We start from the raw sequence: 24,467 nt of genomic DNA on the forward strand, positions 1-24,467 counted from the left end.
CCTCAAAGCAGTTCAAATATGCACTTGCAGATTCAACAAAAAGAGTGCTTCAAAACAACTCTAGGAAAAGTTGTGCTAAACTCTATGAGTTGAATGCACACATCACAGACATTTTTCGGAGAATGTTTCTGTCTAGTTTTATGTGAAGATATTTCTGTTTCCAACCTAGGCCCCAAATTGGTCCAAATATCCACTTCCACGTTCTTCAAAAAGAGTGTTTCCCAACTGCTCTAAGAAAAGATATGTTCAATTCTGTGAGTTGAATGCAAACATCACAAAGAAGTTTCTAAGAATGCTTCTGTCTAGGTTTTACGTGAAGGTATTTCCTTTTCTACCATAGGTCTCAAAGCGATCCAAATATCCACTTGCAGATTCCACAAAAAGAGTTTTTCAAAACTGCTCTATCAAAAGGAAGGCTCAATTCTGTGAGTTGAATGCACACATCACAAAGTACTTTTTGAGAATGCTTCTGTCTAGTTCTTATTTGAAGATATTCCCGTTTCCAATGAAGGCTTCAAACCGCTCCAAATATCCACTTGCAGAATCTACAAAAAGAGTGTTTCAAAACGGCTCTATCAAAAGGAAGGTTCAACCCGGTGAGTTGAATGCCCACATCACAAAGAAGTTTCTGAGAACGATTCTGTCTAGTTTTTTTGTTAAGATATTTCCTTTCCTACCATAGTCCTCAAGGCACTCCAAATATCCACCTGCATATTCTACAAAAAGAGTGTTTCAAAACTAGTCTATCAAATGGAAAGTTTAACTCTGTGAGTTGAATGCGTACATCACAAAGAAGTTTCTGAGAATGCTTCTGTCTAGTTTTCATGTGAAGATATTCCCGTTTCCATTGAAGGCCTCAAAGCTGTCCAAATTTCCACCTGCAGATTCTACAAAAAGAGTGTTTCACAACTGCTCTATGAAAAATTATATTCAACTCTGTGAGTGCAATGCACGCATCACAAAGTAGTTTCTGAGAATGCTTTTGTCTAGTTTTTTTTTTGAAGTTATTCCCTTTTCCACCATAGCCCTCATAGCGTTACAAATGTCCACTTGCAGAACCCACAAAAAGAGTGTTTCAAAACTACTCTATCAAAAGAAAGGTTGAACTCTGTGATTTGAATGCACACATAGCATAGTATTTTCTGAGACTTCTTCTATCTAGTTTTTATTTGAAGACATTCCTGTTTCCAACCAAATCTTCAAAGTGATTCAAATATCCACTTTCAGATTCTACAAAAAGTGTGTTTCAAAACTGCTCTATGAAACGGAAGGTTCAACTCTGTGAGTTGAATTCGCCCATCACAAAGAGGTTTTTGAGTCTGCTTCTGCCTAGTTTTTATGGGAAGATATTCCCGTTTCCAACGAATGCCTTAAAAAGTTCCAAATATCACCTTGGAGATTCTCCAAAAAGAGTGTTTCAAAACTGCTCTATCAAAAGGAAGGTTCAACTCCGTGTGTTGAATGAACACATCCCAAAGAAGTTTCTGAAAATGCTTCTGTCTAGTTTTCATGTGAAGATATTCCCGTTTCTAACGAAGGCCTCATAGTTTTTATACAGAGGCCTCAAATCGGTCAAATATCCCCTTGCAGATTCTTTAAAAAGAGTGATTCAAAACAGCTCTCCGAAAAGGAAGGTTCAATTCTGTGAGTTGAATACACACATCACAAAGAAGTTTCTGAGAATGCTTCTGTCCAGCTTTTATATGAAGATAGTTTCTTTTCCATGAAGACCTCAAAGCGGTCCAAATATCTGCTTGCAGATTCTCCAAAAAGAGTGTTTCAAAACTGCTCTTGGAAAAGATGTGCTCAACTTCGTGATTTGAATGCACACATCACAAAGAAATTTCTGAGAATGCTTCTCTCTAGTTTTTATTTGAAGTTATTTCCTTTTCCACCATAGCCCACAAAGCGCTTCAAATGTCCCTTTCAGATTCTAAAATAAGTGTTTTAAAACTGTTCTATCAAAAGAAATGTTCAACGCTGTGAGTTGAATGCACACATCACAAAGTAGTTTCTGAGAATGATTCTCTCTAGTTTTTATTTGAAGATATTCCCGTTTCCAATGAAGTCTTCAAAGTGCTACAAATATCCACTTTGAGATTCTACAAAAAGAGTGTTTAAAAACTGCTCTATCAAAATGAAGGTTCAACTCTGTGATTTGAATGCACACATCACAAAGTAGTTTCTGAGAATGCTTCTGTCTAGTTTTTATATGAAGATATTTTATTTTCCACAGAAGTCCTCAAAGCACTCCAAATGTCTACTTGCAGATTCTACAAAAAAAGGGTTTCAAAACTGCCCTATCAAAAGAAAAGTTCAAGTCTGTGAGTAGAATGAACACACAACAAGGAAGTTTCTCAGAATCATTCTGTCCAATTTTTAAGTGAAGATTTTCAAGTTTCTAATTAAGGCCTCAAAATGGTGCAAATATCCACCTGCAGGTTCTACAAAGAGTGTTTCAAAACTGCTGTATGAAAAGGAATGTTCAACTCTGCTAGTTGAATGCACACATCACAAAGAAGTTTCCGAGAATGCTTCTGTCTAGTTTTTATGTGAAGATATTCCTGTTTCCACTGAAGGCCACAAATCAGTCCAAATATCCACTTGCAGATTCTTCAAAAAGAGCGTTTCACAACTGCTCTAAGAAAAGGTATGTTCAACTCTGTGTCTTGAATGCAAACATCACCAAGTAGTTTCTGAGAATTCTTCTGTCTAGTTTTTATTTGAAGATATTTCCTTTTCCGCCATAACCCTCAAAGTGCTACAAAGGTCCACTTGCAGATTCTACAAAAAGAGTGTTCCAAAACTGCTCTCTCAAAAGAAAGGTTCAACTGTGTGGGTTGAATGGATACATCACAAAGCAGATTCTGAGAAGGCTTCTGACTAGTTTTATTTGGAGATATTCCCCTTTCCAACGAAGGCTTTAATGCACTCCAAATATCCACTTGCAGATTTTAACAAAATAGTGTTTCAAAACTGCTCTATCAAAAGAAAGTTTCAACTCTGTGGGTTGAATGCACACATCACAAAGTAGTTTCTGAGACTGCTTATGTCTAGTTTCTATTTGAAGATATTCTGGTTTCCAACGAAGTCTTCAAAGCACTCTAAATACTCACTTGCACATTCTACAAATGGGGTTTTCAAAACTGCTCTATCAAAAGGAAGGTTCAACACTGTCAGTTAAATGCACACATCACAAAGATGTTTCTGAGAATGCATCTGTCTAGTTTTTATGTGAAGAAACCCCCGTTTCCAACGAAGGCCTCAAAGCGATCCAAATATCCACTTGCAGATCCTACAAAAAGAGTGTTTCAAAACTGCTCTAGGAAAAGTTGTGTTCAACTCTGTGAGTTGAATGCACACATCACAAAGAATTTTCTGAGAATGTTTCTCTCTATTTATATGTGAAGATATTCTCGTTTCCAACCTAGACCTCAAATGAGTACAAATATCCACTTGCAGGTTCTTCAAAAAGAGTGTTTCACTACTGTTCTATGAAAAGGTATCTTCAACTCTGTGAGTTGAACACAAACATCACAAAGAAGTTTCTGAGAATGCTTCTGTGTAGTTTATATTTGTAGATATTTCCCTTTCCACCACAGACCTCAAATCACTACAAATGTCCACTTGCAGATTCTGCAAAAAGAGCGTTTCAAAACTGCTCTATCAAAAGAAGGTTCAAATCTGTGATTTGAATGCACACATCACAAAGAAGTTTCTGATAATGCTTCTGTCTGGTTTTTATGTGAAGATATATCCTATTCTATCAAAGGCCTTAAAGCACTCAAAATATCCAGTTGCAGATTCTACAAAAAGAATGTTTCAAAACTGCTCTATCAAAAGGAAGGTTCAACTCTGTGAGTCGAATGCACACATCACAAAGACGTTTCTGAGAATGCTTCTGTCTAGTTTTCATGTGAAGATATTCCCATTTCCAATGAAGGCCTCAAAGCAGTCCAAATTTCCACCTGCAGATTCTACAAAAAGAGTGTTTCACAACTGCTCTATGAAAAATTATATTCAACTCTGTGAGTGCAATGCACGCATCACAAAGTAGTTTCTGAGAATGCTTTTGTCTAGTTTTTTTTTTGAAGTTATTCCCTTTTCCACCATAGCCCTCATAGCGTTACAAATGTCCACTTGCAGAACCCACAAAAAGAGTGTTTCAAAACTACTCTATCAAAAGAAAGGTTGAACTCTGTGATTTGAATGCACACATAGCATAGTATTTTCTGAGACTTCTTCTATCTAGTTTTTATTTGAAGACATTCCTGTTTCCAACCAAATCTTCAAAGTGATTCAAATATCCACTTTCAGATTCTACAAAAAGTGTGTTTCAAAACTGCTCTATGAAACGGAAGGTTCAACTCTGTGAGTTGAATTCGCCCATCACAAAGAGGTTTTTGAGTCTGCTTCTGCCTAGTTTTTATGGGAAGATATTCCCGTTTCCAACGAATGCCTTAAAAAGTTCCAAATATCACCTTGGAGATTCTCCAAAAAGAGTGTTTCAAAACTGCTCTATCAAAAGGAAGGTTCAACTCTGTCAGGTGAATGCACACATCACAAAGAAGTTTCTGAGAAAGCTTCTGTCTAGTTTTTATGTGAAGTTATTCGTGTTTCCAACGAAGGCCTCACAACAGTCCATATATCCCCATGCAGATCCTACAAAAAGTGTGTTTCAAAACTGCTGTATCAAAAAGAATGTTCAACTATGTGAGTTGAATGCACACATCAGAAAGAAGTTTCTGAGAATGCTCCTGTCTAGTTTTTATACGAAGATATTCCCATTTCCAATGAAGGCCTCAAATTGGTCCAAATAGCCACTTGCAGTTTCTTCAAAAACAGTGTTTCACAACTGCTCTATGAAAAGGTGTGTTCAACACGGTGAGTTGAATGCAAACATCAAAAAGAAGTTTCTGAAAATGTTTCTGTCTAGTTTTAATTTTAACATATTCCTTTTTCCACTATAGCCCTCAAAGTGCTACAAATGTCCTCTATGGGATTCTACAAAAAAGAGTGTTTCAAAGCTGCCCTATCAACAAAAAATTTCAGCTCTGTGAGTTGAATGCACACATCACAAAGTTGTTTCTAAGAATGCTTCTGTCTAGATTTTATTTGAAAATATTCCCGTTTCCAACGAATGCTTCAATGCACTCCAAATATACACTTGCAGATTCTACAAAAGGAGTGTTTCAAAACTGCTCTATCAAAAGGAAGGTTCAACTCTATGAGGTGAATGCACACATCACAAAGAAGTTTCTGAGAATATTTTGTCTGGTTTTTATGTGAAGATATATCCTTTTCTACCATAGGCTTCCAAACCCTCCAAATATCCACTTGCAGATTCTACAAAAAGAGTTTTTCAAAACTGCTCTATCAAAAGGAAGTTTCAACTCTGTGAGTTGAATGCACACATCACAAAGAAGTTTCTGAGAGTGCTTCTGTCTACTTTTTATGTGAAAATATTTCCTTTTCCACCAAAGGCCTCAAAACGCTCCAAATGTAAACTTGCAGATTCTACAAAAAAAGTTTTCCAAAACTGCCCTATCAAAAGGAAGGTTCAACTCTGTGTGTTGAAGGTGCACATCACAGAGAAGTTTTGGAGAATGTTTCTGTCTAGTTTTCATGTGAAGATATTTCCTTTTCCACCGAAGGCCTCAAGGCGCTCCAATTGTTTACTTGCACATTCCACAAAAAAAGGTTTCAAAACTGCTCTAACAAAAGTAAGGCTAAACTTCGTAAGTTGAATGCACACAGCACAAAGAAGTTTCTGAGAATGCTTCTGTTTAGTTTTTATGTGAAGATAATCCCTTTCTCAACGAAGGCCTCAAATCGGTCCAAATATCCCCTTGCAGATTCTACAAAAAGAGTATTTCAAAACTGCTCTATGAAAAGTTATGTTGAACTTGTGAGTTGAATGCACACATCACAAAGAAGTTTCTGAGAATGTGTCTGTCTAGTTTTTATGTGAAGATATTCCCGTTTCCAGTGAAGACCTCAAAGTGGTCTAAATATCCACTTGCATATTCTACAAAAAAAGGTTTTCAAAACTGCTCTATGAAAAGTTATGTTCAACTCGGTGAGTTCAATGCACGCATCAAAAAGTACATTCTGAGAATGCTTCTTTCTATTTTTTATTTGAAGGTATTTACTTTTCCAACATACCCTCAAAGTCCAAGAAATGTTCTCTTTCAGATTCTACAAAAAGAGTGTCTCAAAACTGCTCTATAAAAAGGAATGTTCATCTCTGTGAGTTGAATGCACACATCACAAAGAAGTTTCTGAAAATGCTTCTGTCTAGTTTTTATGTGAAGGTATTCCAGTTTCCAATGAAGGACTCACAGCGTTCAAATTATCTGTTTGCAAGATCTTCAAAAAGAGTGTTTCACAACAGCTGTATGAAAAGGTATTTTCAACTCTGTGAGTTAAATGCTATCATCACAAATTAGTTTTTGAGAATGCTTCTATCAAGTTTTTATTTGAAGATATTTCCTTTCCCAACATAGCCCTCAAAACGCTACAAATGTCCACTAGCAGATTCTACAAAACGAGTGTTTCAAAACTTTTCTATTAAAAGAAGGTTCAACTCTGTGAGATAAATGCACTCATCAAAAAGTGGTTTCTGAGAGTGCTTCTGTCTAGTTTTTATTTGAAGATATTTCCTTTTCCATCGAAGGCTTCAAAGTGCTCCAAATATCCACTTGCAGATTCTATAAAAAGAGTATTTCAAAACTGCTCCATCAAAAGGAAGGTTCAACTCTGTGAGTTGAGTGCTCACGTCACAAAGAAGTTTCTGAGGATGCTTCTGTCTAGTTGTCATGTGAAGATATTCCAGTTTCCAACAAAGGCCTCCCAGCAGTCCATATATTCACTTGGAGATTCTACAAAAAGAGTGCTCTGAAACTGCTCTATGAAAAATTGTATTCACCTCTGTGAGTTGAATGCACACATCACAAATTAGTCTCTGAGAATGCTTCTGCCTAGTTTTTATATGAAGATATTTCCTATTACAACATAGCTCTCAAAGTGCTAGAAATGTCCATTTGCAGATTCTACAAATAGACTGTTTCAAAAGTGCTCTCTCAAAGGAGAAGTTCAACTCTGTTAGTGGAATGCACACATCATAAGAAAGTTTCTGAGAATGTTGCTGTCCAATTTTTATGTGAAGACATTTTCTTTTCTACCATAGGCTTCATGACACTCCAAATATCCACTTGCAGATTCTACAAAAAGCGTGTTAGAAAACTGCTCTATCAAAAGGAAGGGTCAAATCTGTGAGTTGAATGCACACATCACAAAGTAGTTTCTGAGAATGCATCTGTCTAGTTTCTGTGTGAAATTATTCCCGTTTCCAGCAAAAGCCTCAAAGCGGTCCAAATATCCACTTGCAGATTCTACAAAAAGATTTTTCAAAACTGCTCTATCAAATAAAAGGTTCAATTCTGTGAGTTGAATGCACACATCACAAAGAAGTTTCTGAGAATGCTTCTGTCTAGTTTTTATGTGCAGATATTCCCGTTCTAACGAAGGCCTCAAAACAGTCAAAATATACCCTTGCAGATTCTACAAAAAGAGTTTTTCAAAACTGCTCTATCAACAGGATGTTTCAACTCTGTGAGTTGAATGCACACATCACAAAGAAGTTTCTAAAAATGCTTTGTCTAGTTTTCATTTGAAGATATTTCCTTTTCCACCTTAGCTTTCAATGAGCTACAAATGTCCACTTGCAGATTCTACAAAAGGATTGTTCAAAACTGCTCTATCAAAAGAAAGGTTCAGCTCTGTAAGTTCAATGCACACATCAGAAAGTAGTTTCTGAGAATGCTTCTGTCTAGTTTTAATTTGAAGGTATTCGCTTTTCCAACAAAGGCTTCTAAGTGCTAAAAATATCCACTTGCAAATTCCACCAAAAGAGTGTTCCAAAACTGCTCTATCAAAATGAAGGTTCAACTCTGTGAGTTGAATGCACACATAACAAAGAAGTTTTGGAGAATTCTTCTGTCTGGATTTTATGTGAAGATATTTCTTTCCCACCGAAGGCCCCAAAGCACTCAAAATGTCAACTTGCAGATTCTACAAATAAGGGTTTCAAAACAGCTCTATCAAAAGTAATGTTAACTCTGTGAGTTGAATGCACACATAACAAAGAAGTTTCTGAGAATGCTTCTTTCTAGTTTTTATTTGAAGATATTTCCTTTTCCACGGAAGGTCTCAAAGTGCTCCAAACGTCCAATTGCAGATTATACAAAAAAATTGTTTCAAAACTGCTGTATCAAAAGTAAGGTTCAATTCTCTGAGTTGAATTCACACATCACAAAGGAGTTTCTGAGAATGCTCCTACCTTGCTTTTATGTGAAGATATTCCCCTTTCCAGTGAAGGCCACAAAACAGTCAAAATATCCCCTTGCACATACTACAAAAAGAGTGTTTCAAAACTACTCTATGAAAAGTTATGTTCAACTCTGTGAGTTCAATGCACACAAGACAAAGATGTTTCTGAGATTGCTTCTGTCTAGTTCTTATTTGAAGATATTTCCTTTTCCATCATAATCCTCAAAGCACTACAAATGTCCGCTGGCAGATTCTACAAAAACAGTCTTTCAAAACTGCTCCATTAAAGGAAAGGTTCAACTCTGTGAGTTGAGTGCACACATCACATAGTAGTTTCTGAGAATGCTTCTACCTAGTTTTTATATGAAGATATTCTCGTTTCCAAGGAAGGCTTCAAATCGCTCCAAATATACACTTGCAGATTCTGCAAAAGAGTGTTTCAAAACTGCTCTATCAAAGGAAGGTTCAACTCTATGAGTTGAATCCACACATCACAAAGACGTTTCTGAGAATGCTTATGTCTAGTTTTATGCTATTTCCCTTTCCACTGAAAGCTTCAAAGCTCTCCAAATGTCCACTTGCAGATTCTAAAAAAAAGGTGTTTCAAAACTGCTCTATCAAAAGAAAGGTTCAACTCTGTGAGTTGAATGCACATATCACAAAGACGTTTCTGAGAATACTTCTGTCTAATTTTTATGTGAAGGTGTTCCCGTTTCCAAAGAAGGCATCAAAGCAGTCCAAATATCCACTTGCAGAACCTACAAAAATAGTCTTTCAAAACTGCTCTATGAAAAGCTATGTTAAAGTCTGAGTTTAATGCACACATCACAAAGACGTTTCTGAGAATGCTTCTGTCTAGTTTTTCTGTGAAGATATTTCCTTTTCTACAAAAGGCCTCAAAGCTCTCCAAATATCCACATGCAGATAGTACAAAAAGAGTGTTTGAAAACTACTCTATCAAAAGTAATGCTCAACTCTGTTAGTTGAATGCACATATCACAAAGTAGTATCTGAGAATGCTTTGTGCAGTTTTCATTTGAAGATATTCCTGATTCCAATGAAGCCTTCAATGTGCTGCAAATCTGCACTTGCAGATTCTACAAAAAAAACGTTTCAAAACTGCTCTATCAAAAGGAAGATTCAACACTCTGGCTTTAATACACATATCCAAAGAATTTTCTGAGAATATTTCTGTCTAGTTTTTATTTGAAGATATTCCCGTTTCCAATGAAGACCTCAAAGCAGTCGAAATATCCACTTGCAGATTCAACAAAAAGAGTGTTTCAAAACTGCTCGATCAAAAGGAAGGTTCAACTCTGTGAGTTGAATGCAAACGTCGCAAAGTAGTTTCTGAGAATGCTTCTGCCTAGTTTTTATGTGAAGATATTCCAGTTTCCAAGAAAGACCTCCCAGCAGTCCAAATATTCATTTGGAGATTTTGCAAAAAGAGTGTTCCAAAACTGCTTAATGAAAAGTTATGTTCACCTCTGTGAGTTGAATGGACACATCACAAATAAGTTTCTGAGAATGCTTCTGTCAAGTTTTTGTTTGAAGATATTTCCATTTACAAAAGAGCTCTCAAAGAGCTAGAAATGTACTTTTGCAGATTCTACAAAAAGAGTGATTCAAAACTGCTCTCTCAAAGGAGATGTTCAACTCTGTGAGTGGAATTCCCACATCATAAATTAGTTTCTGGGAATGCTTCTGCCTAGTTTTTATGTGAAGATATTTTCTTGTCTACCATAGGCTTCATGGTGCTTAAAATATCCACTTATAGATTCTACAAAAAGCATGTTAGAAAACTGCTCTATCAAAAGGAATGTTCAAATCTATGAGTTGAATGCACACATCACAAAGTAGTTTCTGAGAATGCTTCTGTATAGTTTTCATGTGAAATTATACCCGTTTCCAGTGAAAGCCTCAAAGAGGTCCAAATATCCACTTGCAGATTCTACAAAAAGAGTTTTCAAAGCTGCTCTATGAAAAGAAAGGTTCAACTCTGTGAGTTGAATGTCCACATTACAAAGAAGTTTCTGAGAATGCTCCTGTCTAGTATTTATGTGTAGATATTCTCGTTTACAACGAAGACCTCAAATCGGTCCAAATATCCACTTGCAGTTTCTTCAAAAACAGCGTTTCCCAACTGCCCTATGAAACGGTGTATTCAACTCGGTGAGTTGAATGCAAACATCACAAAGAAGTTTCTGAAAATGCTTCTTTCTGGTTTTAATTTGAATATATTTCCTTTTACACCAAAGCCCTAAAAGTGCTACAAATGTCCTCTTTCAAATTCTACAAAAAGAGTGTTCCAAAGCTGTTTTATTAAAAGACAAGTTCAACTCTGTGAGTTGAATGCACACATCGCAACGTTGTTTCTGAGAATGCTTCTGTCTAATTTTTATTTGAAGATATTCCTATTTCCAATGAAGGCTTCAAAGCACTCCAAATATTCATTTGCAGATTCTACAAAAAGAGTGTTTCAAAAGTGCTCTATCAAAATGTAGGTTCAATACTGTCAGGTGAATGCACATATCACAGGGAAGTTTCGGAGAATGCTTCTGCTTAGTTTTTATGTAAAGATATTTCCATCTCTACAATAGGCCTAAAAGTGCTCCAAATATCCACTTGCAGACCCTACAAAACGAGTGTTTCAAAACTGCTCTATCAAAAGGAAGGTTCAAATCTGTGCATTAACTGCACACATCACAAAGAAGTTTCTGACAATGTTTCTGTCTAGTTTCTATGTTTAGATATTCCAGTTTCCAAAGAAGCCCCTCAGTTTCCAAAGAAGTCCTAAGATTCCAAAGAAGTCCTAATATGCCCTTGCAGATTCTACAAAAAGAGCGTTTTAAAACTGCTCCATGAAAAATTATGTTCCGCTCTGTGAGTTGAATGCACACATCACAATGTTGTTTCTGAGAATGCTTCTGTCTAGTTTTTATGTGAAGATATTCCTTTTTCCAATGAAGGCGTCAAAGCGGTCCAAATATCCAGTTGCAGATTCTACAAATAGAGTGTTACAAAACTGCTTTACGAAAATTCATGTTCAACTCTGTGAGTTGAATGCACACATCAAAAAGGTTTCTGAGAATGCTTCTGTCCAGTTTTTATGTGAAGATATTTCCTTTTCTAAAAAAGGCCTCAAACCCTCAAAATGTCCACTTGCAGAATCTATTAAAAAGTATCCCAAAACTGCTCTATCAACAGAAAGGTTCAACTCTGCGAGTTGCATGCACACATCCCAAAGAAGTTTTTGAGAATGCTTCTGTGTAATTTTTATGTGAAGATATTTCCTTTTCTACCGTAGGTCTCAAAGAGCTCCAAATATCCACCTGCAGACTCTACAAAAAGAGTGTTTCAAAACTGCTCTATCAAAAGGAAGGCTGAACTCTGTGAGTTGAATGCACACATCACAAAGTAGTTTCTGAGAATGCTTCTGTTTAGTTTCTATTTGAAGATATACCCGTTTCCAACAAAGACACCAAAACGGTCTAAATATCCCCTTTCAAATTGTACAAAAAGAGAGTTTCAAAACTGCTCTATCAAAAGGAAGGTTTAACTCTGTGAGTTGAATGCACACATCACAAAGAAATTCTGAGAATGCTTCTGTCTAGTTTTTTTGTGAAGATAATTCCTTTTTCACTGAAGGCCTCAAAGCACTCCAAATGTCCTCTTGCGTATTCTACAAAAAAAGTGTTTCAAAACTCCTCTATCAAAAGAAAGGTTCAACTCTGTGAGTTGAATGCACACATCACAAGTAAGTTTCTGAGAATGCTTCTTTGTAGTTTTTATGTGAACATATTCCCGTTTCCAATGAAGGCCTCAAAGCGCTCCGAATATCCACTTACAGATTCTACAAAAAGATTGTTTCAAAACTGCTCGATGAAAAGTTATGTTGAACTCTGTGAGTTCAATGCACACATCACAAAGAAGTTTCTGAGAATGCTTGTGTCTATTTTTTTGTGAAGATATTTCCTTTACTACCATAGGCCTCAAAGCGCTCCAAATATCCATCTGCAGATTCTACAAAAAGAGTATTTCAAAACTGCTCAATCAAAAGAAAGGTTGAACTCTGTGATTTGAATGCACATATCAGAAAGTAGTTTTTGAGAATGCTTCTGTCCAGTTTTAAATTGATGATATTCTCGTTCCCAATGAAGGCTTCAATGATCTCCAAATATCTAATTGCAAATTCCTAAAAAAGTGTGTTTTAAAACTGCTATATGAAAAGGAAGTTTTAACTCTGTGATTCGAATGCATGCATCACAAAGTGCTTTCTGAGAATGCTTGTTTCTAGTTTTTATTTGAAGGTATCCCCATTTCCAAAAATACTTCAAAGCACTCCAAATATCCATCTGCAGATTCTACAAAAAGAGTATTTCAAAACTGCTCTATCAAAAGAAAGGTTGAACTCTGTGATTTGAATGCACATATCAGAAAGTAGTTTTTGAGAATGCTTCTGTCCAGTTTTAAATTGATGATATTCTCGTTCCCAACGAAGGCTTCAAATATCTCCAAATATCTAATTGCAAATTCCTAAAAAAGAGTGTTTCAAAACTGCTATATGAAAAGGAAGTTTTAATTCTGTGATTCGAATGCATGCATCACAAAGTGCTTTCTGAGAATACTTGTTTCTAGTTTTTATTTGAAAGTATTCCCATTTCCAAAAATGCTTCAAAGTACGCCAAATATCCACTTGCAGATTCTACAAAAAGTGTGTTTCAAAACTGCTCTCTGAAAACAAAGGTTCAACTCTGTGATTTGAATGCACACATCACAAAGAAGTTTCTGAGAATGCTTCTGTCTGGTGGTCATTTGAAGATATTCCCGTTTCCAACAAAGTCTTCAAAGCACTCCAAATATCCACTTGCAGATTCTACAAAAAGAGTGTTTTAAAACTGCTCTATGAAAAGTTATGTTCAACCCTTTGAGTTGAATGCCCACATCACAAAATGTTTCTGAAAATGCTTCTGTCTAGTTTTTATGTGAAGATATTCCCGTTTCCAATGAAGGCCTCAAAATGGTCCAAATAACCACTTGCAGGTCCTTCAAAAGGAGTGTTTCACAACTGCACTAGGAAAACGTATGTTCAACTCTGGGAGTTGAATGCAAACATCACATAGAAGTTTCTGAGAAAGCTTCTGTCTAGTTTTCATTTCAAGATATTTCCTTTTCCACCATATCCCTCAGAGCCCTTCAAATGTCCTCTTTCAGATTCTACAAAGAGTATTTCAAAACTGCTCTATCAAAGGAAAGGTTCAACTCTCTGAGTTGAATGGACACATCACACAGTTGTTTCTGAGAAGGCTTCTGTTTGTTTTTTATTTCAAAATATTCCCGTTTCCAACAAAGGCTCAAGCGCTCCAAATATCCGCTTCCAGATTCTACAAAAACAGTGTTTCAAAACTGCTCTATGAAAAGTTATGTTCAGCACCCTGAGTTGAATGTACACATCATGAAGAAGTTTCTGAGAATGCTTCTGTTGAGTTTTTATGTTAAGATATTCGTGTTTAAAAGGAATGCCTCAAATCGATACAAATATCCACTTACAGTTTCTTCAAAAAGAGTGTTTGACAACTGCTCTATGAAAAGGAAAGTTCAACTCTGTGAGGTGAATGCACACATCACAAAGAAATTTCTGAGAATGCTTCTGTCTAGTTTTTATTGGAAGATAATTCCTTTTCCATGCCAGTCCTCTAAAAGCTATAAATGTCCACTTGCAGATTCTACAAAAGTAGTGTTAGAAAACTGCTCTATCAAAGGAAATGTTTAACTCTGTGTGTTGAATGCACATATCACAAAGTAATTTCTAAGAATGCTTCTGTCTAGTTTTTATTTGAAGATATTCCCACTTCCAATGAAGTATTCAAAGCGCTCTAAATGTCCACTTGCAGATTCTACAAAAAAAGTGTTTCAAAACTGTTACATCAAAAGGAAGGTTCAACTCTGTGAGTTGAATGCACACAACACAAAGAAGTATCTGACAATGCTTCTGTTTAGTTTTTATATGAAGATATTCCTGTTTCCAAAGAAGGCCTCAAAACGGTCCAAGTATCCCCTTGCAGATTGTACAAAAAGAGTGTTTCAAAACTGCTCAATCAAAAGTTATGCTAAACTCCGTGAGTTGAATGCACACATCAAAAAGACATTGCTGAGAATGCTTCTGTCTAGTTTTTATGTGAAGATATTCCCATTTCCAATGAAGGCCTCTAAGCAGTCCAAATATCCACTTGCAGGTTCTTCAAATAGAATGATTCACAACTTCTCTATGAAAAGGTATGTTCAACTCTATGTGTTGGAAGCACACATCACAAAGTGGATTCTGAGAATGCTACTGTCTAGTTTTTAGTTGAAGGTATTCCCGTTTCCAACAAAGGCTTCAAAACGCTCCAATTATCCACTTGCAGATCCTACAAAAAGAGTGTTTCAAATCTGCTCTATCAAAAGAAAGGTTTAACTCTGTGAGTTGAATGCACACATCACAAAGAAGTTTCTGAGAATGTTTCTGTCTTGTTTTTATGTGAAGATATTTCTTTTTTTGCCGAAGGCCTCAAAGCGCTCCAAATGTCCACTTGCAGATTCTACAAAAAGAGTGTTTCAATACTGCTCTACCAAAAGGAAGTTTCATCTCTGTGAGTTGAATCCACTCCTCACAAAGAAGTTTCTGAGAATGCTTCTGTCTAGTTTTTATGTGAATTTAATCCCGTTTCCAACCAAGGCCTCAAATCGGTTCAAATATCTACCTTTGGATTCTACAAAAAGAGTGTTTCTAAACTGCTCTATCAAAAGGAAAGTTCAATTCTGTGAGTTGAATGCACCCATCACAAGAAGTTTCTGAGAATGCTTCTGTCTAGTTTTTATTTTAAGATATTCCCGTTTCCAATGAAGGATTCAAAGTGCTCCAAATATCCACTTGCCGATTCTTCAAAAGGACGGTTTCAAAACTGCTCTTTCAAAAGGAAGCTTCAACTGTGTGAGTTGAATGTACACATCACGAAGTAGTTTCTAAGAATGCTTCTGTCTAGTTTTTATGGGAAGATATTCCTGTTTCCAATGAGGGCCTCAATACGGTTCAAATATCCCCTTACAGATACTGCAAATAGAGTTTTTCAAATCTCCTCTATAAAAAGTTATGTTCAATTCTGTGAGTTGAATACACACATCACAAACTTGTTTCTGAGAATGCTTCTGTCTAGTTTTTATTTGAAGATATTCCCGTTTCCAACGAAGTCTTCAAAGCACTCCAAATATACACCTGCAGATACTACAGAAGGAGTGTTTCAAACCTGCTCCATCAAAAGAAAGTTTAAACTCTGTGAGTTGAATACACACATCACAAAGAAATTTCAGATAATGCTTCCCTCTAGTTTTTATTTGAAGATATTTACTTTTCCACCATAGCCCTCAAAGAGTTACAAATGTCTATAGGCAGATTCTACAAAAAGAGTGTTTCAAAACTTCCCTGTCAAAAGAAATATTCAACACTGTGAGTTGAATGCACACAACACAAAACAGTTTCTGAGAATGCTTCTGTCGAGTTTTTATTTGAAGAAATTCCCGTTTCCAACGAAGGCTTCAAAGCGCTCAAAATAGCCATTTGCAGATTGTACAAAAAGAGTGTTTCAAAACTGCTCTACCAAAAGGAAGGTTCAACTCTGTGAGTTGAGTGCACACATCACAAAGAGGTTTCTGAGAATGCTTCTGAGTAGTTTTTATGTGAAGTGTTTTCCCTTACCACCGAGGGCCTCAAAGCACTCCAAATGTCCACTGGCAGATTCTAAAATAAAAGTGTTTCAAAACTGCTCTATCAAAAGGAAGGTTCAACTCTGTGAGTTGAATGTACACACAACAAAGAAGTTTCTGAGAATGCTTCTATCTACTTTTTATGTGAAGATGTTTCCTTTTCCACCAATGGTCACAAAGCACTCCAAATGTCCAATTGCAGATTCTGCAAAAAAAGTGTTTCAAACGTGCTGTATCAAAAGAAATCTTCAAATCTATAAGTTGAAGGCAGACATCACAAAAAAGTTTCTGAGACTGCTTCTGTCTATTTGTATGTGAAGGTATTCCCTTTTCTACCATATGCCCCAAAGCAGTCCAAATATCCATTTGCAGATTCTACAAAAAGAGTTTTCAAAACTGCTCTATCAAAAGAAAGGCTCAATTCCATGAATTGAATGCGTACATCTCAAAGTAGTTTTGGAGAATGCTTCTGTCTAGTTTTTATTTGAAGATATTCCCGTTTCCAACAAAGGATTCAAAGTGCTCCAAATATCCACTTGGAGATTCTACAATAAGAGTCTTTCAAAGCTGCTCTATCAAAAGGAAGGCTCATCACTGTGAGTTTGAATGCACACATCATAAAAAAGTTTCTGACAATGCTTCTGTCTAGTATTTACGTGAAGATATTTCCTTTTGTACCAAAGGTCTCAAAGGGCTCGAAATGTCCTCTTGCAGATTCTACCAAAAATGTGTTACAAAATTGCTCTATCAAAACAAAGGTTCAACTCTGTGAGTTGAATGCACACATCACAAAGATGTTTCTAAGAATGCTTCTCTCTAGTTTTTATGTGAAGGTATTCCCGTTTAAATCGAAAGCCTCAAAACGGTCAAAATATCCCCTTGCAGATTCGACAAAAAGAGTGTTTCAAAACTGTTCTATCAAAAGGAAGCTTCAACTCTGTGAGTTGAATGCACATATCACAAAGAAGTTTCTGAGAATGCTTCTGTCAAGTTTTTATCTGCAGATATTCCCTTTTCCAACGAAGGCCTCAAAGTCATCTAAATATCCACTTGCAGATTCTACAAAAAGAGTGTATCAAAACTGCTTTATGAAAAGTTATGTACAACAATGTGAATTGAATTCACACATCACAAAGAAGTTTCTGAGAATGGTTCTGTCTAGTTTTTATGTGAAGACATTCGCATTTCCAATGAAGGCCTCAAATCGGTCCTAATATCCACTTGCAGGTCCTTCAAAAAGAGTGTTTCACAACTGCTCTATGAAAAGGTGTGTTCAACTCTGTGAGTTGAATGTGCACATAACAAAGAAATTTCTGAGAATACTTCTGTGTAGTTTTTATTTGAAGATATTTCCTTTTCCACCACAGCTCTCAAAGCGCTACAAGCAACCATTTGAAGATGCTGCAAAAAGAGTGTTTCAAAACTGATCTATCAAAAGAAAGGTTCAACTCTGTGAGTTGAATGTACACATCACAAAACAGTTTCTGGGAATGCTTCTGTCTCTTCTTTATTTGAAGAAATTCCCGTTTCCAATGAAGGCTTCAAATCTCTCCCAATAGCCAATTGCAGATTCAACAAAAAGTGTGTTTCAAAACTGCTCTATAAAAAGGAAGGTCCAACCCTGTGAGTTGAATGCACACATCTCAAAGAAGTTCCTGATAATGCATCTCTCTAGATTTTATGTGAAGATATTTCCTTTTCTAATGTAGGCCTCAAAGCACTCCAAATATCCACTGGCAGATTCTACAAAAAGTGAGATTCAAAACTGCTCTATAAAATGGAAGGTTCAATTCTGTGAGTTGAATGTGCACATCACAAAGATGTTTCTGAGAATGCTTCTGTCTAGTTCTTATGTGAAGATATTCCGCTTTCCAACAAAGGCCTCAAAACGGTCCAAATATCCCCTTGCAGATTCTACAAAAAGAGTGTTTCAATCTGCTCTATCAAAAGTAAGGTTGAACTCTGTGAATTGAATGCACACACCACAAAGAAGTTTCTGAGAATGTGTCTCTTTAGTTTTTATGTGCAGATATTCCCGTCTCCAATGAAGGCCTCAAAGGAGTGCAAATACCCATTGCAGATTCTACAAAAAGAGTGTTTCAAAACTGCTTTATGAAAACCTATGTTCAACTCTGTGAGTTGAATGCACACATCACAAAGAAGTTTCTGAGAATGCTTTTGGGGAATTTTTAGGTGAAGATATTTCCGTTTCCAATGAAAGCCTCAAATCGGTCCAAATATCCACTTGCAGGTCCTTCAAAAACAGTGTTTCACAAATGTTCTATGAAAAGTTATATTCAACCCTGTGAGTTGAATGCACACATCTCAACGAAGTTTCTGAGAATGTTTCTGTCTAGTTTTTATGTGAAGTTATTTCCTTTACTAACATAGGCCTCAAAGTGATCCAAATATCCACTTGTAGATTCTACAAAAACATTGTTTCGAAACTGCTCTATCAAAAGGAAAGCTCAACTCTGTAAGCTGAATGTACAAACCACAAAGGGCTTTCTGAGAATGCTTCTGTCTAGTTTTTATTTGAAGATATTCACGATACCAAAGAAGGCTTCAAACCGCTCCAAATGTCCACTTGCAGATTGTACAGAAAGAGTGTTTCAAAACTGCTGTATCAAAAGGAATTTTCAACTCTGTGAGTTGAATGCACACATCAAAAGGTAGTTTCAAAGAATGCTTCTGTCTAATTTTTATATGAAGATATTTATTTTTCCACTGAAGTCCTCAAAGCACTCCGAATGTCCACTGGCAGGTTCTACAAAAAATTGTTTCAAAACTGCTCTATCAAAAGGAAGGTTCAAATCTGTGAGTTGAATGACGTCATCAGAAAGAAGTTTCGGAGAATATTTCTGTCCAGTTTTTATGTGCAGATATTCCCTTTTTCAACGAAGGGCTCAAATCAGTTCAAATATCCCCTTGCAGATTCTACAAAAGGAGGGTTTAAAAACTGCTCTATCAAACGGAAGTTTCAACTCTTTGAGTTGAATGCACATATCACAAAGAAGTTTCTCAGAATGCTTCTGTCTAGTTTTTATGTGAAGATATACCCGTTTCCAACGAAGTCCTCAAATTGTCCCAAATATCCACTTGCAGGTTCTTCAAAAAGCGTGTTTCACAACTGCTCCACGAAAAGGCATTCTCAATTCTGTGAGTTGAATGCAAACATCACAAAGGAGTTTGTGAGAATGTTTCTGCTTAGATTTTTATGAAGATATTCCCCTTTCCAACGAAGGAATGCAACCGGTCCAAATATCACTTTGCAGATTCTACAAAAACAGTGTCTCAAAACTGCTTTATCAAAAGGAAGGTTCAACTCTGTGAGTTGAATGCACACATCACAAAAACATTTCTGAGAATGCTGCTGTCTAGAATTTGTGTGAAGATATTTCCGTTTCCAATGAGGGCCTCAAATTGGCCCAAATATCCACTTTCAGGTTCTTCAAAAAGCGTGTTTCACAACTGCTCCACGAAAAGGTATTCTCAACTCTATGAGTTGAATGCACGCATCACAAAGGAGTTTGTGAGAATGTTTCTGCTTAGATTTTTGTGAAGATATTCCCCTTTCCAATGAAGGAACGCAATCGGTCCAAATATCCCTCTGCAGATTCTACAAAAACAGTGTCTCAAAACTGCTCTATCAAAAGGCAGGTTCAACTCTGTGAGTTGAATGCACACATCACAAAGACATTTCTGAGAATGCTTCTGTCTAGTTTTTATGTGAAGATATTCCCATTTCCAATGAGGGCCTCAAATTGGTCCAAGTATACAGTTGCAGGTTCTTCAAAAACAGTGTTTCACAACTGCTCTATGAAGAGGAATGTTCAACTCTGTGAGTTCAATGCAAAAATCACAAAGAAGTTTCTTAGAATATTTCTGTCTAGTTTTAATTTGAAGATATTTCCTATCCCACCATAGCCCTCATAGCGCTACAATTGTCCACATGCAGATTCTGTAAAAAGAGTTTTTTGAAACTGCTCTATCAAAAGAAAGGTTCAACTCTGTGAGTTGAATTCACACATCACAAAGTAGTTTATGAGAATGCTTCTGTCTATTTTTTATTTGAAGATATTCCAGATTCCAACGAAGGAACCATAGCGTTCAAAATATCCACTTGCAGATTCTACAAAAAGGGGGTTTAAAAACTGCTCTATCAAAAGGAAGGTAAAACTCTGTGAGTAGAATGCACATTTCACAAAGCAGTTTCTGAGAATGCTTCCCTCAATTTTTTATGTGAAGAAATTCTCGTTACCAAAAAAAGGCCTCAAATCAGTCTACGTATCCCCTTGTGGACTCTACAAAAAGCGTGTTTCAAAACTGCTCTATGAAAAAGTATGTTCAACTCTGTGAGCAGAATGCACACATCACAAATAAGTTTCTGAGAATGCTTCTGTCTAGTTTTTATGTGAAGATATTTCCTTTTCCACAGAAGGCCTCAAAGCGCTCCAAATGTCGACTTGCAGATTCTACAAACGAAGTGTTTTGAACCTGCTCTATCAAAAGGAATGGTAAAATCTGTGAGTTGAATGCACACATCACAAAGAAGTTTCTGAGAATGCTTCTGTCTAGTTTTTATGTGAATGTATATGCGTTTCGAATGAAGGCCTCAAAATGATGCAAACATCATCCTGCAGTTTATACAAAAAGAGTGTTTCATAACTGCTCTATCAAAAGGAAAGTTTAACTCTGTGAGAAGAATGCACACATCACAATGCAGTTTTTGAGAATGCTTCTGTCTAGTTTATATTTGAAGATATTCCCGTTTCCAAGGAAGGATTCAAAGTGCTCCAAACATCCACTTGCAGATTCTACAAAGAGAGATTTTCAAGCCTGCTCTATCAAAAGGAAATTTCAGCTCAGTAAATTGAATGCACACATCACAAAGAAGTTTCTGAGAATGCTTCTGTCTAGTGTTTATGTGAAGATATTTCCTGTTCCACTGAACGCCTCAAAGTGCTCCAAATGTCCACTTGCAGATTCTACAAAAAGAGTGTTTCAAAGCTGCTCTATTAAAAATTATGTTGAACTGTGTGAGTTAAATGCACCCATCACAAAGAAGTTTCTGATAATGCTTCTGTCTACTTTTTATGCGGATATTTCATATTCCACTGATTTCCTAAAAGTGCTCCAATTGTCCACTTGCAGATTCTACAAAAAGAGTGTTTCAAAACAGCTCTATGAAAAGTTATTTTCAAATCTATGAGTTGAATGCACACATCACAAAGCAGTTTCTGAGAATGCTTCTGTCTACTTTTTATGGGAAGATCTACTCGTTTCCAAGGAAGGCCTCAAATAGGTCTAAATATCCCCTTGCAGAATCTACGAAAGAGGTTTTCAAAACTGCTGTATCTAAAGGAAGGTTCAACACTGTGAGTTGAATGCACACATCACAAAGAAGTTTCTGAGAACGCTTCTGTCTGGTTTTTATTTGAAGACATTCCTTTTCCACCATAATCTTCGAAACGCTCCGAATATCCACTTGTAAATTCCACAAAGAGATTGCTTAAAACTGTTCTATCAAAAAGAAGGCTGCACACTGTGAGTTGAATGCACACATCACAAAGTAGTTTCTGAAAATGAATCTGTCTAGTTTTTATTTGAAAATACTCACGATTCCAAAGAATGCTTCAAAGCACTCCAAATATCCACTTGCGGATTCTACAAAAAGAGTGCTTTAAAAGTGCTCTATCAGAAGGAAGGTTCAACTCTGTGAGTAGAATGCACACATCAAGAAGAAGTTCCTGAGAATGCTGTTGTGTAGTTTTTAAGTGAAGTTATTTCCTTTTCTACCACAGGCCTCAAAGCGCACTAAATATCCACTTGCAGATTATACAAAAAGAGTGTTTCAAAACTGTTCTATCAAAAGGAAGGTTCAACTCTGTGAGTTGAATGCACACATCAAAAAGAAGTGTCTGAGAATGTTCCCGTCTAGTTTTTATGAGAAGATATTTCCTTTTCTTCCATAGGCCTCAAAGCACTCCAAATATCCACTTGCAGATTCTAGAAAAAGAGTGTTCCAAAACTGCTCTATGAAACATTATGTTCAATTCTGTGAGTGGAATGCACACATCTCAAAGATGTTTCTGAGATGGTTCTGTCTGGTTTTTATGTGAAGATATACCCGTTTCCAAAGAAGGCCCCAATTCAGTCAAAATATCCACTTGCAGGTTCTTAGAAAGCATGTTTCACAACTGCTCTATGAAAAGATTTGTTCACCTCTGTGAGTTCAATGCAAACATCACAAAGAAGTTTCTGAGAATGCTTTGTCTAGTTTTTATGTGAAGATATTTCCTTTTCTTTTTTTTTTTTTTTTGAGATAGCCATTTTTAATACATTGGATTCGTAAAACTTTTTTTTTATTATTATTATTATTATTATACTTTAGGCTCTATGGTACATGTGCGCAACGTGCAGGTAAGTTACATATGTATACATGTGCCATGATATTTCCTTTTCTACCATACGCCTCAAAGCACTGCAAATATCCCCTTGAAGATTCTACAAAAAGAGTGTTTCAAAACTGCCCTATCAAAAGGAAGGCTCAACTCCGTGAGTTGGATGCACACACCAAATATTAGTTTCTGAAAATTCTTCTATCTACATTTTATTTCAAGATATACCCGTTTCCAATGAAAGCTTCAAAGTGCTCCACATATCCACTTGCAGATTGTATAAAAAGAGTGTTTCAAAACTGCTCGGTGAATCGTTATGTTCAACTCTGTGAGTTGAATGCACATATCACAAAGAAGTTTCTTAGGATACTTCTGTCTAGTTTTTAAATGAAGATATTTCCTTTTAAACTGAAGGCCTCAAAGCCCTCCAAATGTCCTCTTGCTGATTCTGCGAAAACAGTTTTTCAAAACTGTTCTATGAAAAGGAAGATTCAACTCGGTGAGTTGAATGCTCACATAACAAAATAGTTTCTGAGAATGCTTCTGTGTACTTTTATTTGAAGATATTCCTGTTTCTGATGAAGGCTTCAAAACGGTCCAAATATCCCATTGCAGATTCTAGGAAAAGAGTGTTTCAAAAGTGTTCTATCAAGAAGAAGGTTCAACTCTGTGGGTTGAAAGCACACATCACAAAGAAGTCTCTGAGAATGCTTCTGTCTAATTTTTATGTGAAGATATTCCCGTTTCCAACAAAGGCCTCAAAGCGGACCAAATTTCCACTTGCAGATTCTACAAAAAGAGTGTTTCAAAACTGCTCTATGAAAAGGAAAGTTCACCTCTCTGAGTTGAATGCACACATCACAAAATAGTTTCTCAGAATGCTTCTGTCTAGTTCTTATGTGAAGCTATTCCGGATTCCAATGAAGGCCTCAAATCGGTCTATCCCCTTGCAGAATCTACAAAAACAGTGTCTCAAAACTCCTCTATCAAAAGGAAGGATCAACTCTGTCAGTTGAATGCACACATCACAAAAAATTTCTGAGAATTCTTTCATGTTCTTATGTGCAGGTACCCCCGTTGCCAAAGAAGGCCACAAAGAGTTCCAAGTATTCACTTGCAGATTCCACAAAAAGACAGTTTCAAAACTGCTCTTTGAAAAGATATGTACAATTCTATGAGTTGAATGCACACATCACAAAGAAGTTTCTGAGTACGCTTCTGTGTAGTTTTTATTTGATGATATTTCCTTTTCCACCATAGCCCAAAATCGCTAAAAGTGTCCATTTGCAGATTCTAAAAAAGAGTGTTTCAAAAATGCTCTTCAAAAAGATAGTTCAACTCCTTGAGCTGAATGCACACATCACAAAGAAGTTTCTGAGAATGCTTCTGTCTACTTTTTATGTGAAGAAATTCCCGTTTCAAACGAAGGCTTCAATCGTTCTAAAACTCCACTTGCAGAAGCTAGAAAAAGAGTGTTTCAAAACGGCTCTATGAAAAGTTATGTTCAACTCTGTGAGTTGAATTCAAACATCACAAAGAAGTTTATGAGAATGCATCTGTCTAGTTATTATGTGAAGACATTTCCTTTTGTACCATAGGCCACAATGTGCTCCAAATATCCACCCGTAGATACTTCAAAAAGAGTGTTTCAAAACTATTCTATCAAAAGTAAGGCTCAACTCTGCGAGTTGAATGCACACATCACAAAGTAGTTTCTGAGAATGCTTCTGTCTAGTTTTCATTTGAAGATATTCCCGTTCCCAATGAAGGCTTCGAAGTGCTCCAAATATCCACTTGAAGATTCTACAAAAAGAGTGTTTCAAAACTGCTGTATCAAAAGGAAATTTCAACACTGTTAGTTGAATGCACACATCACAAAGGAGTTTCTGAGATTGTTTCTGTCTAGTTTTTAAGTGAAGATATTTCCTTTTCTACCATAGGCCTCCAAGTGCCCCAAATATCCAATTTCAGATAATACAAAAAGAGTGATTC

This window comes from Pongo pygmaeus, chromosome 22 (assembly GCF_028885625.2).
Source record: "Pongo pygmaeus isolate AG05252 chromosome 22, NHGRI_mPonPyg2-v2.0_pri, whole genome shotgun sequence".
NCBI classification, from domain to species: domain Eukaryota; kingdom Metazoa; phylum Chordata; class Mammalia; order Primates; family Hominidae; genus Pongo; species Pongo pygmaeus.